At 35.6% G+C, this 17868-nt stretch overlaps 1 non-coding gene across 1 annotated transcript; it reads right to left on the reverse strand.

The window, feature by feature from the left end:
- Positions 1–9084: 9084 nt before the first annotated feature.
- Positions 9085–9190, reverse strand: LOC121229787 (small nucleolar RNA R71). The gene has a single exon (XR_005927743.1). It is a non-coding gene; the product is annotated as a small nucleolar RNA R71 (small nucleolar RNA).
- Between the last annotated feature and the right edge of the window lie 8678 nt (positions 9191–17868).

Here is a 17868-nt window from a genome sequence, read left to right on the forward strand (position 1 = left end):
TCATTTTATATTTGAATCTGACTTTTCTCAATCTTGATGAGCTACCTAAGCTTGGCCGAATGAAAGGTATAACAATGGCTATTTCTTCTTCTTATTTTCGGTGGAGAAGAAACATTAAAGATTATAGAAATAAAATTTTATTTTATTTATCTATTATAACTATAATAACCATTTAACTAAACTAACCTTTAACTAACATTAAAAATCCACCTTATACATGCCCAAAGTTGTCCACTCATTATAAAATGGTACATTTACCATGCAAGTACCCATCATTTCATTTCTTTAGCTAATTGATTCATTTCACTTATAGAATTTAACTTTTACGCTTTACGCGATTTAGTCCTTTTTACCGAGTTAACCACTCAAACAGTAAATTTTTTTTATGAAATTTTCACACAAACATTCTATCATATTGTAAACCTTAATAAAATAATAAAATAAATATTTTGACTTCATATTGTGGTCTCAAAATCACTTTTCGATTAACCCTAAAAATGGACTATTACATACACTAAGCACTAAACCCTAACCTTAAAATAGTTAAAAAAAAACCTATTTTCCTAAATAAAATAAGGGCTTATAGTGCTAATTTATCCCAAACATTTACTTGGGTTAATTTAGAATTTGTACTTTATTTACTTACAAAATATTTTTATTTTTAATGATGTATTGAATTAGTTCATTTTGTCTTTATATCCAATTCACTCCAGGAAAAAAAAACAAAATTTCTCTTTTTTAATTTCAAAACAATTTAAGATTTATGGTCAACTTTAAGCAATAAATTTAATATTACAATTGATAAAATAAAAAAATCATTATTTTAATAAATCTTAACTTTCACATTATTAAATAAATAAAATTGAAAGCCCAACGTAGCGAGGATTAAATGCTGGTATTAATAAACGTATCAAACATCAAATAATAACAAAAATTAAATATATGATAATGAAACCTTGTTCCACCAAACAAAACATATCAAATAACATTAAAACATTCTTTTTTTATGCCTAATGATCGTATGCCCATGCACTTATTTATATTATTATGTCTCAATTTTATTTGATATAGGATTAGAACACTAATTAACAGATAGTTAATATAAAATAATAAATATAATTTTTTTAGGTATTCCTTATGTCCGTTTTATAATCTATTTTGAGGTTTGTAATTATTCATCCCAACAATATCATCTCCATGGTTCTATTACTTCACTTCTCTGTTAGTTTTTTTCAATATTTATATCGAAAACTAAAAGCACTAAATCGATACATTCAAGCAAACATGAGCAGTACCAGAAGCAATGCTTAAAACCAGTGCCAACTACTTCAAGTATTGAGAATGAACAAGCTAGAAAAAAAAAACAAAGAACACACAATATATTTATACAATTTGGTTTCCCTACGTCTGGAGGGTCTTATCTTGAGAGATAATTCAATATCTTAGTAACTCGTATAACAAGTGATTACAACCCCTAACTCTGACCAAATTAGACTTCTCATTTTTGTAACTAAGATATAGACAACTTTCCTTTAAATTTTCCCCGTAAAAACTTATAATATTAATCAAGTAACTGACTTGATTTTGCACTCAATGCACTCACAAGAATTGTTCCTCAATGAAAAGGAATAAGTGCTCTCAAAGCAATACATCACCTATACACATCTCCTTAATTTATAAGGAATCGAGGCATGCTAACATATTATATCAATTACAATCAATCTTCCCTTAAAACCATCAAGACAAATATGCATAAAGAATCTCTTCAATGAGCTCAAGATAAGTCTTAAATGTTCAAGATATGCTTCCAAATTTTACCCAATTCAATCCAATCCCATCAAACTTATAAAGTTGATTGCCTTGATCCAATCCAAATCAATCTCAAAGATATGTTGTTATAACCAATTTGGATATCATTGGTGGGCTTGCAAATGTACAAAGTATCAACTAAAGTCAAAGCCAAAAGATATTTGTTCTCAAAATTTGCCAACTCAAACAGGATTACTTTAATTGATTTAAAAATCTTGGCCTCTCATTCAATTTTTCCATTAAAATTGGTGATGTGCTTGTTATAAAAAAAAGGTAAAATAAATCTTTTAGTTCTCAATATTTACATTTTTTTATCAATTTGGTCATTACTCTTTAAAGTACATAAACAATTACGAAAAAAAATATATTTAACAATTTAAAGTTTTTTTTCGTATTTTTAATAAAAATATAAAAATTATGAAAAATTAAGATCTCTTTAGAATAAAAAAATCATTTTTAAAAATTTGAAAATATAAAATTTTCCAAAAATTCAAAATTTGTATTATTTTCTCCATGAATGTTAATAAGGTCTCGTTAAACTTTGAACTATTTGTTCAGTCCATATTAAATCAAATTTAAACAAATTTTTTATTTTAAATAAGATCAATTATGTATCAAGAATATTGTTATCTAAATTTAATTATAAAATATATAAAATATTAGTAGAATTTTTTTAATAATGCTATAAACTTTGAATCGTTTCAAATTAAAATAATTAAAATTTTTAATTATTCTTATATATTAAACATCCAAGATATTTATTTTTAAATTCCATTTTGTATAAATAAAATTTACAAACAATACATTGAATACACTAAATAATACATTGAATGTAACCTACACAACTTGGCCTAGGTGTTAGACCTAAATTTGGAAGACTACATTAGCCACCGAAATGGACCGGTAAACTATAGGAGTTTTAAAAATAGTCATTTTAAAAAATTTGTTTATCTTTGGAAGAAAATTTAGTTAATTACTAGTTTATTTACTACTCAAAATTCTTAATTATAATTTAGCATCAGAAAAGTAATAACTGTTTGTATTTTTAATAAAAATCGTAGTTCATGCACAACTAATTCATATTCATATTTCAATATCTTACAATCAAATAAAATGTCATTCATGCTAAAAGAAAACAAATCCAAAGTGTCATGCCATAATTCAAAATAAAATAATACAATCTCTGAATAATTAAAAGGTCAAATAATAATTCTAAAATATTTTATTAACTAAAATCCGAGCCGAGACCCTTCGAATGCCACGTCTGCATCCTAACCTGGTGGGTTATCTATAAGGATGGAAATAAATGGGGAGTAAGTTCTGAATAGACTTGCTCATGGGTCGGGCTCAGCCCGAAGGCCCCCTCGAAATGTGGGAGGATTTGGGCAAAAATATACGCCTGAAAAATGGGCTTGGACAAAAAAATAAGGCCCGTTTAAAAAATGGGTCGGGCTTCAGGTAAGGCATTTTTGGCCTGAGCCCGACCCAGCCTGTAACACCCTTATATCCAATTTGATCCAAGGAACTTGATATAGGAATATTACATTTGGTGCCAAAGTGATTTTGGCTAATCACTAATATATTTGAACATTTAAAAAAAAATTAAGTTTTCATAACATATATTTTTGTCCCTACTACTTGAAACACACTTGATCTTCTTAAGTACATGCCATTCTATTCAAAATTTTGAAACATACCCACTTGGCACTTGGAGATGTGATGAGATGGATGCTCACAACCTTAATTACAACTCTTAAAAATCACTGCACCTAATCTGCGCACAGAAAAAAAAATCGTACTGTAACACCCCCTAACCCGTATCTGTTGTCGGAATAGGGTTATAGAGTATTCACAGACTTATTACACAAATAAACATACAATTTGTAACACCCCTTACCCGTATCCCATGCCGGGACACGGTACGAGACATTACTAGACTTAAACACATACATACAAACATTTTTTGGTTGTAAAATTTCGCTCAAATTTAAAACCTTCAAAATTCCTTTTAACGTCCCTAATATGGACCTACGAGGCACAAAACGAGCTTTGGAAATGGTTCGGGAATAAACCGAACACTTTTAAAAAATTTCAACGCAACCAGGGGCACATGCCTGTGTGGAAGGGTGACACGCCCGTGTGTCCTCTTAACTTGGCCATGTCGAAGGCCCGTGTAGCTCACATGGCCTAAACCTATCGGGACACGCCTGTGTCCCTATCCCGTGTGGATTTATTTCTCAATTCAAACCTACAGGGGTTTTCACACGGCCTGGCACACTCCCGTGTCTTAGCCCATGTACTAAAACCTTGACATTCTGTTTCTGACGTCATCTACAATTTAGGGGCACACGGCCAAGACACACGCTCATGTACTAGGATGTGTGGCGAATTTAATTTCGCATTTAAAGTGTAGAATCCGCACAGCCTGGGCATATGCCCATGTACTATGGCCGTGTCCTCCACACGATTGAGACACACGGTCGTGTCTCCACCCATGTGGTTACTACTGGGCATTCTATTTTGCCAAATTTAGGCGCAGGGGACACACGGTCTGACTACATGCCCATGGGGCAGACCGTATGTCACACACAGCCTAGACACATGCCCATGTGTCTGCCAGTGTGGACAAAAACAAGGCTATCTACCAAGCCTTTTTGCCACCCTTACTTGCACCAACCTACACAATATCAAACATCTCCAATCCAAGCATAAACACATAACCAAAACAGCCACAACCAAACATCCACACATCGATTCTAAGTTATTTTCTATCACATACTGTAACACCCCTCACCCGTATCCAACGTCGGGACAGGGTTCGAAGCGTTAACAGACTTAAACATTCACAACAACACATAACATATTACCAACCATGCATGGCAAACAAGCATATGCACATCATTAATATCAAACATAACATAAATAGCTAGATTTATAAGTCAGAATCATTAGCTCACTAAAGATCAATATATTTGGCCAAATTATAATAACACATGTTATAAAACTAGGTCCCTATACATGCCACTCACTTGATAATTCTAGCATATGTGTTTATACTGTCAAGGTGTTGGCTTGATAGTGTGATGCTGCCTCCGATGATCTCCAACCCTGAGCTAACCTGACAACACTAAAAGAAATGGAAAGGAGGGGTTAGCTTTACGCTTTGTAAGCTCACATGAAATAATAATAAGCAATTTACTAACATGTTTTCCATAGTAAAACTAACACAATTGTACATATACACATGTTCTGGTTAAGCTGCTTTCTTGAGTCACAGTCACTAAATCATTTTTATCTAGAGTTACAGAACTCCAAATTAAGATCCGTAAATTTTCCCAAAAACTAGACTCATATATATTTCCACCATAAATTTTTAGAATTTTTGGTCCATCCAATAAGTACAGTTTATTATTCAATGTCTCCCCTGTTTCTCTGTTTGACAGCTTCGACCTTTCTTCACTAAAATTTATTTATCTCATAGTACGAGACTCAGATAATGTTCTTGTTTTTTCTATTAAAATTAGACTCGTCAAAGATTCTAATAATATAAATTATAACCCATAATTATTTTTCTACAATTTTTAACAATTTTTCCAATTCAGAATAGGGGATCTCGAATTCATTCTAACAAAATATCACATAATATACAACTCTTTTACTCCCCCTATTTCTTTTATATGAAATAGACTCGTTAAGCTTTAATTTCATATTTATTTGAAATTTAATTCAACCTACACAGTTTTTGGTGAATTTTCAAATTCACACAACTGATGTTGTCCAACATTGTTTTACTACTAAAATTCACTTACATAATTTCACTTAATCCATTTTGTATTTTTGAAATTCACTCAAATATCGAGCATATTGCTCAAAATTTTCTTAAACATATACCTGCACTTATTCATCATAGAATCATGTTCACATGTATTTTCACTTAATCGATTTTCCCGTTGAACTCTTCAGAATAATAACTGATACTCAGTTGCTTAGACATATTTTCACACTTGTAGCCAAAGCTACTTGGTACGCATAGTAGCCTGCACTTAGTACTACAGATGCAACCAATTATCCGGTACACGTAGTAGCCTGCACTTAGTACTACACACGTGACCTAACCATCTGATATACTAGTAGCCTGCAATTAGTACTACACACGTGATTGAAGTTATCGGTACGCATAGTAGCCTGCACTTAGTACTACACATGCGACTAATTATCCGGTACACGTAGTAGCCTACACTTAGTACTACACACGTGACCTCACAATAGATCATTCGTATCGTTTCTATTCCGAAGGCTCAACCGGGAAATTCCTCACTTTCCAACATGTTACAATTTATTCATAGTCCTTTTTCAATTTGCAATTTACAACAAATAATCATTCTATAGGCAGCCACATTTCATATGATAACAAAATATAATAAAATAAAAAGAATCGATAAATCATTCATGTACAAACTTACCTCAGATCCAGAAATGGCAATTTACCATTCTAGTCCATAACCTTGTATTTTCCCGATTTAAGCCCAAATCTCGATTTCCTTAATCAATAATATCACATTTAGCCTACTAATTAGTCACACTATTCATATGGGTCTAAAAATCATATTTTTTTACAAATTTTCATTTTAGCCCCTAAACTTTTGCATATTTACACTTTTGCCCCAAGGTTTAGAAATTAAACTTCTTCCTATTTTCTTATGTTTTTGACATGTTGATCATTTTTTCCTTCTATGGAAACATCAAATTCTCACTCTAACATGTACTTATGAACATTAGGTATTTTTACCGATTATACCGTTTTACTCATTTTCACGTAAAATCGCTTAGCAAAAGTTGTTTAACACAATTTCAAGCTTCATATTCCACCATTAAACATCAAAATACATGCATATCATTCATGGTTAAATTTTTAAACATAAATTCTAGCTCAAAATAATGGTAGAAATGAGCAGATCATGTTACCGGGATTTCAAAAATACATAGAACATTAAAAATGGAGCTCGAAATCACTTACTATTAAGCTTGGAAGCTTGGCCAAACCCTAACCATGGTTGCTCTTGGTACATTCTGCTGTAGCAATAAGAAAGGGACACATTTGGGGTTTAAAAATTGTCTTTTAATTCATTTTACCCCTAAATGACCAAAATGCCCTTTTTACTATTCTTTCAAATTTTACCCAACCAAGGCCATTTTTGTCCAACAAGCTATACAATGGTTTAATTATCATTTAAGGACCTCCCATTTAAAATTTCATAACAATTAGACACCTCTAACATATAAAACTCAACTTTTGCACTTTTTACAATTTAGTCCTTTTTACTAAATTGAGTGCCCAAACGTCAAAATTTTCGAACGAAATTTTCACGAAATCATTCCGTGAAATCTTAGACCATAAAAATATAATAAAAATGAAATTTTTCTTATCGGATTTGTGGTCTCAAAACCACTATTCTGACTAAGCCCAAAATTAGGATGTTACACATACGACATCTCCTACTTATCAATACAAACCATGCAATAACCACATCCATGAAAATCTTCATTAAATGCATTTAGCAATAATAAATATTAGCCATCATCCACAGCCTTATACAAAATGAATCAACCTTCATGGCAAGCCAACATATTTTGCTAAAATAATATGACACTTAGCAAAAAGACCAAGTCCCTATACATGTCATACTCAAAATGATAAATCTAACTATACCAAATATTCTGATTGATAGTGTGATCGAGCCTCCGACGTCCTTTGATAAACCATAATTTATACATATTTTTATCCCATGCTTAGCACATTTATGGATGGTTTCTCCTTACATTTGGTGAATTCGATGCTCCTAATCCTTTAATTTCATGTTTTATACTTAGGTGAGCATAGGAGAGTAAAAAGAGCGAGAAACGGGCCGAAAACAGAGAAAATGGACCCATGTGGGAAATCAACATGTCCTGGACTTCCTCACACGGGCGTCCTTTAATTTCATGTTTTATACTTACAGTTGATTACGCGCCTAAAGATAGGGTGACAATATTTTGCCGGATTAGGGTGAAAACTAAAAAGGGAATCCATAGATCGAGTTAATGCAATTCCAGGGTGATAATTAGAAAGAGATTTCAATTATTCAACCTAGGGTTAAGCGTTACTTGTCTCGAGAAAGATAATAATATAACTTAGGGATTTCTATAGATCAAGTCAAATGAATAAATCGTCTGATTCAAAGTCAAATAACAAGTGAAGTCTAGGGGGACTTTTCCTTAGGTATTGTCTTAATCAATCGAATTTTCCCAAAAGTATTTTCTCAAATTTTTTTTGTGCATTCTTAGTTTAGTAATTAGTTTAGATAACCAAACCTCTTAATTTTTAGGCTAGATAAGAAAAAGGAAATAAATACTAGTACTCGTCGTTCCTCTGGGTTCGAAAATCCGGTCTTGCTGAACTATACTACTGTTCGATAGGTACATTTTCCTTAATCGTGATAATAAGTTAGTCTCAAGAACGATTTATTCATAAATCTTTAAAACCTGTCGTGAATATCACGTATCAAGTTTTCGGCGCCGTTGCCGGGGAACTAGGATATTAGGAACACTCGATTTTTATTACTTTAGCCATTTTACTTTTATTACAATTTAAATTTTTATTTTCTTTTCTAATTTTTCATTTATTTTCTTCTGACAAGTTTTTTTTTCTAGTATATAACTAGAAGAACCTATCAAGACCACTACTTTTTGACAGTGAGATTGACCGCACAGTTCGCAAAAACCGAAGAGAAATAAGGCGAAGCCTAAGATACACAGATAAAGAGCAAGAGGACGATACTTCAACCACAACCGAGGAGATGGCTGAAAACCAAGAAAATCCGCTACCTCCTACGATTGCTGCTGATCTAGTAAATCAGAATCCTGCTCCACGTACTATGTATGATTATGCTAAACCTAATTTAACAGGAACTAAGTCAAGTATAGTTAGACCTGCTATTGCTGCAAATAATTTTGAACTGAAGCCTAACACAATTCATATGAAATAGTAATTTGTTTAGTTTGATGGTTTGCAGGATGAAGATCCCAACGCTCACTTGGCAAATTTCCTATAGTTTTGCAATACATTTAAAATTAATGGCATTTCTGATGACGCCATTCGCCTTCGGTTGTTTTCCTTTTCGTTGAGGAATAAGGGTAAATAGTGGTTGAACTCGTTACCACGAGGGTCAATCACTACTTGGGAACAAATGACCGAAAAGTTTTTATTAAAATATTTTACACCGGCTAAAACAGCCAAATTACATAATGATATCTCCTCTTTTGTGCAGATAAATTTAGAAACACTCTACGATGCATGGGAGAGATACAAGGATCTTTTGCAAAGATGCCCTCACCATGGGTTACCACTCTGGCTACAGGTTCAAACGTTTCAAAATGGTCTGAATCCTTCGACTTGGCAAATGATTGACGCAGCCGCTGGTGGAACTATCAATAATAAGACACCTGAGGATACTTATGAATTTATAGAAGAGATGTCACTAAATAATTATCAGTGGCAAGTCATGAGGACAAAACCAACAAAAACAGACGGTGTTTTTAACATTCACCTAGTAATGCAGTGCGAAGTAAGTGGAGGTGGATCAAGCAATTCAAAATACCCACCCTATGGCCACAACATGGAGAACGAGCAGTTAAAATACATGGGTAATAACCCTCGATCTCAAAATAATCCTTATAGTAATACTTACAATGCAGGTTGGAGGAACTACCCAAATTTCTCATGAGGAGGCCAAGGGAATCAGAGACCACCACCTCCAAGCTTCCAACAACCACCCTACCAACAAGAGAAAAAGCCGAACCTCGAGGAGATGCTAACAAAATTCATTTCAGTGTCAGAAACTCATTTTTAGAATACTGAGACAGCACTTAAAAATCAACAAGCGTCAGTCCAAGGGATCGAAACTCAGATAGGTCAGCTCGCTAAATTGATATTTGAACGACCACAAGGTAGCCTGCCGAGTAACACTGAATCCAACCCAAGGGAGCAAGTCAATACAATCACCATTCAAGATGAGGAAAGGTTAGTTGCACCTAAACCAGAACCGAGGCAAAAAACTGTGGTAAGTAAAGGTAAGGGTGAGGTGGACCACAATGACCAGAAACCGCTAAGTAAAGAATACAAACCTAGCATGCCATACCCAAACGCGACAAGGAAAGACCGCATAAAAGAACAATTTGGTAAATTCCTTAAATTATTAAAGAATTTACATATTAACTTACCGTTTATTGAAGCTCTTTCGTAGATGTCAAACTCAGTTAAATTCTTAAAGGAGCTTTTAATGAATAAGCGGAAGTTGGATGAGGCGTCGCATGTGGAACTAAATCCGGTTTGCTCAGCCATACTACAGAATAAGCTGGCCAGCAAATTAAAAGATCCAGGGAGTTTTACTATTCCCTGTTTAATTCGTAGCCTAGATGTTAATAATGCTTTGGCTGATTTAGGGGCTAGTATCAATGTTATGCCTTACAAAATGTTTAAACAACTAGGTCTTGGGAACCCAAACAAACTAGGATGAGTATTCAAGTAGCCGATAAGACAATCAGATTTCCTAGGGGGATTATTGAAGATGTACTCGTCAAAATAGACAAATTTATATTCCCAATTGATTTCGTTGTTCTAGACATAAAAGAGGATAGTAACGTTCCTTTAATTTTAGGGTGGCCCTTTTTAGCAACCGCTAGAACAATAATTAATGTTGGCATAGGTAAACTCACACTTCGTGTGGGAGACAAAACAATCATCCTTCAAGGTCGTAATTCGAGTAACACATCAAAAATCGAGGGCGATTGCATAAATCATACTAGTGGTACTGATCATGTGGTGAAACCCTCTGTGCAGAAAATAGTTTCGAAGAGCGCATACAAGCCATGTTCAAGCAACATCAAAGGACCTATCTATGAAGAATGAAGGCTACAAATCGAGGAGCTAGATGACTGGTGGACACAGAAATCGAGAACACCCGATAAACCAAAACCACACCATGACGAGCTCAATGACATACCAAATCAACTTAAGGTTGGAGACAAATTACTACTAGATACAGCAGATCCTCGCGTTGCCACTTCTGAACCTAATGAAGAAATTCCTCTGACGGTACTCAGTATTTTCCCATATGGTACAGTCGAGGTAATTCATCCCAAATTCGGCACTTTTAAGGTAAAAAATACTCGTCTTAAACCTTATGTTGATAAAGTTGATAGCAGGGATGAGGAATGTAAACTCATCGCACCACCTTGACCATGCAGAAGAGAGGTAAGTCTAGCTTAAGACTATAAATAAGCGCTTCTCAGAAGGCAACCCAAGCACTAACAGTAATGATTTATTTAAATTCTATTTTTTCACATCTAATCTAATAACTAAATCTTAAAACACAAGGTTTTCCCATCCACACGGCCAGGTACACGGGCGTGCCTTAGGCCGTGCTCACACCACAGGAGGAGACACGGCTGTGCGATACAGTAATGTGAAAACAAGGCAAAATTCTTCCCCAACATAGGATACGATAAGTCGTCGCGGCCGTGTGATAAGGTCGTGGGTGAAACTGCAAAAACAACACGGGCGCGCGACATGCCCGTGTTTTGAAACCATGGGCGAACCTGTCAATTTAGCATGGCCGTTCGACACGCCAGTACCATCCACCCGTGGTCGACACTGTCAAACGAACACGGGCGTAGACCCATGTACACGAGCGTGGGAGAAGCGAACGAAGCAAGACACGGCCGTGCGACACAGCCATAGGCACCTACACGCCCAAGGAACACGGGCGTGGGCCGAATGTCAGAGACGCCCAAATTTAAAAATCGCGAAAGACACAGCCAAAAATTAGGGCACACGAGCATGCCCCACGGCTGTGTGCCCCAAAATCTATATAAACCCCACACTAGTCATCATTCCCTTCCCCAAAAATCCCTGCTGCAACTCTACACGCCCTACCTGCCACGCCCGTGCACCGCCTACAACACTGTTTCCGACGACTCAAGTTTTTCCCTTTTGCATTTGCTTACTCTTTTCTCTCTATTTTCTTTAAATATTTTGCCTATTTCTTGATTTCTCTGATCCATTTGACTATCTTAGGTGAATATTAATAGTAGAATAATAGAAATACTCATGCTTGTCATTAAAGAATATTGTCATTTTTCATACTACATTCATCCATTTTTCTTGTTTCCATGGATTTTATGTTTACCCACATACATTCATGCATTAGATTTTCCCGTCGTATTATTCTCATAGTCTTATTTCAATGACTTGATATATTTTCTTTAGTTGTTTTAGTTTTGTTCTCTTCATTTAGTACGCGAGTCTCATGAAATATTCCTATTCAGTTTGATTTTTCCATGCTATTTTTGGGATGTATTGGTTGAACTTCGACTTTTCAATGCAGGAACAATGTCATCCTCACATGGTAAGAAGATCGCTATTCCCGCCTCGAAGAAGAGGAAAGGAGCAGCGTCATCCTCGAGTCCTACCGCAGAGATTAGGCACCCGTTCCTCCAGGTTCCCTTGGGACCCCAGGAGGAATTATATCAGATATTACGGGCTTGACCCCTAGGTGTGGGCCACTGCATTGACTTGGCCGTACTTGAACAGATTTAATTGGCTGATGTGGTCCGAGCCCTCCTGACGACTGACCTCGTAAAGGCTCTTCTTTGAGATTGTCGAGCCAACATATCTCTAGTTCACATTGGAACTCTGCTCGACATTCCATCTTCAGACCGTCATGACAAACTTCGACGATCCTGGAATGGTCCAGTTCCACCTTGGTGGCCTAGTGCGCCAGTTGAGTGTACCCGAGTTTGTGATTGCACTAGGGCTGTACACGGAGGAGTTCATGGATGACAATGAACTCGACACCCTCCACCGCCACATCTATTACTCCCCCTCAAAGTGTTGGAAGGACCTCGTCCCTGCCTCGACCACCAATGATCCTAGCCGCTTCAAGGCATCGGCTCTCCCTCCATTCTTGAGGTACCTACATGTCATCTTGGCTCACACTCTAAAAGGGAGATGAGAGAGCACGGGAGTCATCAACACTCACGACGTTTACTTTCTATGGTGCATGGTGAATGGGCACATCATCGACCTCGCCTACTTCATCACCCTCGCCATCCGCCATCAGACGGAGCGACATCAGAGGGGGTCATCTCTATCGGGCCCTATGTGACTCGACTGGCTTGGCACTTCGGGCACCTCAACACAACAGTACAATCATCCTCCCTCACTCTCATCGGCCAGATGTCCCCATAGGGCACCTCGAGCATGCTAAGTATGAGGATGATCGAGAAACGACGTGGCACCTACCCTCCTCAATACCGCCTCGTCCAGTCCACCAAGGAGGAGGACCCAGAGGACATTACTGATGATGTCCCTCTACATCCTAAGGACCCACCGTCTCAGCCACCACCCATCCATCGTCCAGTTCATGCAGCGACTTCATACTCTGACATCTCTGAGCACCTTACTCGATTTAAGCAGTAGTGTTTTTAGCATTTTGATCAAATTGATGCTACACTTCATCAGATTTGTCAGCACCTTTACATTTCATCGCCACCACCACCACCTCGCGAACCATCCAGCGGTGACTATGTTTAAAAACTTTTTATTTATTATTATTTTCACTTTTATCCTTATTTATCTTAATTAAGTACTTTTTATTTTATTTTCCTTTAATATTATTTTAATTTTAGTTTTTATAATATTTATTGAATAATTTATAGTTTCATCTATTTCATTATGAGTAATTATGCTTCTTTATGTTCCCTAAAAAGTTCCTGATTCTACTACAGTTATAAAGAGCTCCAAAGCTCAGCATCGAATAGGAACTCAAAAATCGATTGGGAAAGGTTCTCCACGACTGCCATGTCCTGCTCGACCACGACCATAGCTACCACCAGATATAATATTCTTTTGGCGCAGGATTTATGGACTAATGAACCTCTACCACCACCGGAGTATCATTCTCCACTCTCATCATTGCTTTGGCTGATTATTCTCCATAACTCCAATTCAAGGAGTTCAATCATCATTCAGGAAGTTTCACTTCTCTCCCTATCTTATGATTATATATCTATATTTTTCAATATATCTATCTTTTACATTGACGGCAATGTACATCTTAAGTGTGGGGGGGTCTTTTATATCATCATTAGAAATCCCTGAATTTTGTCTTATTCTCACGTGAATCACTCATATCACTATTAGGATGAATTTTAATTAACTTGTGATTTTTATTGATATGTCTTGAATTAAAACATAGGCATTTATGCATTGATTGTTTAAACTTTAAGACATTAGAGAATCAAGCATGATAAGTTGATTTTTGAAGAATTAAAAACTTTTAGGTTGTTTCCCTAAATTTAAGTGTTATCTTGAGTTGAAATTCACAAGTTCAAACATCAAAAAGCCATAATTTTTGTGAGATTTTAATCCTTTAAAGCATATTTTATTTCTTTCATACTCATTTTCATTATGAGTGCGTCAGTTTTGATTTGTTATTCTAGAACTTGCTTGATTATGCATGTCAAGACCATACCATTTGAGTTGATATGTCAAGATGATAAAGGCACTTAGGTTTAACCCACTCACTCTTCAAAAGCCTACCTTCATAATTAACCCTTAGTGAACCCCTTTGAGCCTAACAAGCCATTAATTGATTTACCCTCAATATTAACTCATAATCCATTATTATTGAAATCCCCTAATTTGATCCCTATTTTTTTCGAGATTTGATTTGAACTAATTGCTTAGCTATGTTTTATTTTTCATTGTGATAATTAAGTTCTATGTATTTGACTTGTTCTTAAAAAAAATACTCACATACATTTTAGTAGTAATTCGTCGTTTTTGAGCTCGAGTGTTAATTCCATATTCAGAGAAGAAGCTCACTTGTATTCAACTAATGACTAGTTATTTTTCTAGCTAGGTAATTTTTCAATTCAATCTCGATTCTAACCTTTTCCTTCAGTGTGTGACCACACCCCCTAACTAAAGCCACGTTACAACCCTCTAAAAGACCTTTTTGATTAATGTATCAGCTCAATATATAGTGGTAGAGATTTAATTTTCAAGCAAGCCTATGGCAATAACTTTTCATATTGACTAATGACAGCTTTAATTGATATCCTTACACAGCTTGAGTGATTTGAGTGAATCTGTAGTGAGAATGTTAAAATCTGTGATATTTTGATCAAAGGTAATCACTTAGATGAGGGGAGACACCTATGTTTTCATGATAAAATGCTCAACTTGGAATGTTTGAAACTTTAATATAATTTTAGTTGAATTTTCAATGTATGAATACTTATGGATTATTTTGAGATATTATTGATTGGGATTATAAATTGAGAAGAATTTATTTTGATTGTGAGTTGAGGATTTTGCTTGAAGACAAGCAAATGCTTAAGTGTGGAGGTATTTGATAAACCATAATTTATACATATTTTTATCTCATGCTTAGAAAATTTATGGATGGCTTCTCCTTAGATTTGGTAAATTCGATGCTCCTAATCCTTTAATTTCATGTTTAATACTTAGGTGAGCATAGGAGAGTAAAAAGAGCAATAAACAGGCCGAAAATAGAGAAAATGGACCACGTGGAAAATCAACACGGTCTGGACTTCCTCACACGGGCGTGTCACACGGCCGTATCCATTTGGCAGGATCGAAGCACGACTTACACGGGTAGACTACACGCCCGTGCCTATTCAACAGCCTTGACCACGGGATAGAGTAATCGCACACGGGCGTGTCCCTACCGAGCCCAAGTATAGTCCTATTCAGAAAAGGCCAATTTTTAGGGCTCTTAGGCATTCAAAAGTCTATTTAAACACCTGAGGAGGCACTTAAAAGGGGGACGCAGAGGAGGCAGCAAGGAATTACTCAAGGGAAGCCGATTGACCCATCTCAGAAGCCAGATTCATCATCAAGACTGAAGATCTCCCTTCAAGTTCCTTTAGGAGTTTTGGGTTTTCTTATGTTTTGTTATCTTTCTTTCATAATTATGAACTAAACCCCCTAAATACCTAAAGGGAATGAAACCTAAGACAGATCTTGTTATTATTATCTGAATTGTATGATAAATATTTGACTTGTTCTTAATTATGTGTTCTTAATTCTTGTTTTAATATTCCAGGATATTGATTCAAGTTAAAGCTTTTATTCAGAGGAGAAATAGACCCTGTCTAAGAGTAAAATTGTCATAATTAAGCAGAGTTAATTGCGCGCCTAGAGATAGGGTGACAAGTTTTGCCGGATTAGGGTGAAACCTAATAAAGGAATCCATAGATTGAGTTAATGCAATTCTAGGGTGATAATTAGAAAGAGATTTCAATTATTCAACCTAGGGTTAGACATTATTAGTCTCGAGAGAGATAATAGTATAACTTAGGGATTTCTACGGATCAAGTCAAATGAATAAATCGTCTGATTCAGAGTCAAATAACAAGTGAAGTCTAGGTGGATTTTTCCTTAGGTATTGTCCTAATCAATCGAATTTTCCCAAAAGTATTTTCCCAAATTTTCTTTTTGTGCATTCTTAGTTTAGTAATTAGTTTAGATAACCAAACCTCTTAATTTTTAGGCTAGATAATAAAAATGAAGTAAATACTAGTACTCGTGGTTCCTTTGGGTTCTACAATTCGATCTTGCTGAACTATACTACTGTTCGATAAGTACACTTGCCTTAATCGTGAAATAAGTTAGTCTCAAGAATGATTCATTCATAAATCTTTAAAACCTGTCGCGAATATCACGTCTCATCCTTTGATTCCCAAGTTAGCTTGACGATGCTATAAGAAAATGGAAAGGAAAGGAGTAAGCATAAAGCTTAGTAAGTTGCATGTAAATAAGTAACAACATCAACCATGCATCTTTAAACACATAGCATATTATAAACCAACACAAAATTCTTTATTTAACAATGGTAGATTTATTACGTATTTACACATCACAAGTATAAGCCAAAGATTTCAAGATCGTCCCGAAATCATTCTAATAGATAGAACTTACTCAATTTCATCCTTACCATTAAGGCATCATAACTAAGCTCATATCTCATGAGTTTCGAGTAAGAACCTATACCACCCACAACATGACTATATCATTTCATATTTTTATCATAAGCTTAAAATAACCCGTGGAACCATTTGGAATACTAAAGGATATCCGATAAGCCCCACACAAGAGGGTAAATTGCCAATGCCATGTCCCAGACATGGTGTTACACTGGCTCACATGTCGAGGCTGATGCCATGTCCCAGACATGGTCTTACACTAGCTCTCGTCTCAATGTCGATTCCATGTCCCAGACATAGTCTTACGCTAGCTATCATAATGAGGCTGATGTCATGTCCCAGACATGGTCTTATACTAACACACATATCAATGTCGATGCCATGTCCCAGACATGGTCTTACACTGACTCTCATAATGTGGCCGATGCCATGTCCCAGACATGGTCTTACACTAGCACACATATCAATGCCGATGCCATGTCCCAGACATGGTCTTACATTAGCACACATATCTACGCCGATGCCATGTCCCATACATGGTCTTACACTGAATCTCATAATGTGGCCGATGCCATGTCCCAAGCATGGTCTTACACTAGCACACCTATCACCCAAATGGCATGGCATGGATATCCAATCTATTCCTAAGATTCAACCCGGAGTTTTTACTACATCAGTTTTCATCATGCATATTCACAACAATAATCAAACACTTTATGCCATATTAATTTTTCAATACATAATAACAATAAAGTTGTATTATTTAAGTACAAATTACCTCGGTATATAAAAAGGGGGCGACTAGATTGAATTAGTCTACTAGCTTGATCTTCCCCCAGTCTAAGTCTGGATTCCATATTTCTTAATCTAAAATGACAAAATTTGTTTATTTAATCACTACATAAATCAAGACAATCAATAATTCATACTTGGGCAAAATTATCATTTTGCCCCTAGACTTTCACATAATTATGATTTTCCCCCTAGGCTCGTAAATGATTTTAATCA

This window comes from Gossypium hirsutum, chromosome A05 (assembly GCF_007990345.1).
Source record: "Gossypium hirsutum isolate 1008001.06 chromosome A05, Gossypium_hirsutum_v2.1, whole genome shotgun sequence".
NCBI lineage: Eukaryota > Viridiplantae > Streptophyta > Magnoliopsida > Malvales > Malvaceae > Gossypium > Gossypium hirsutum.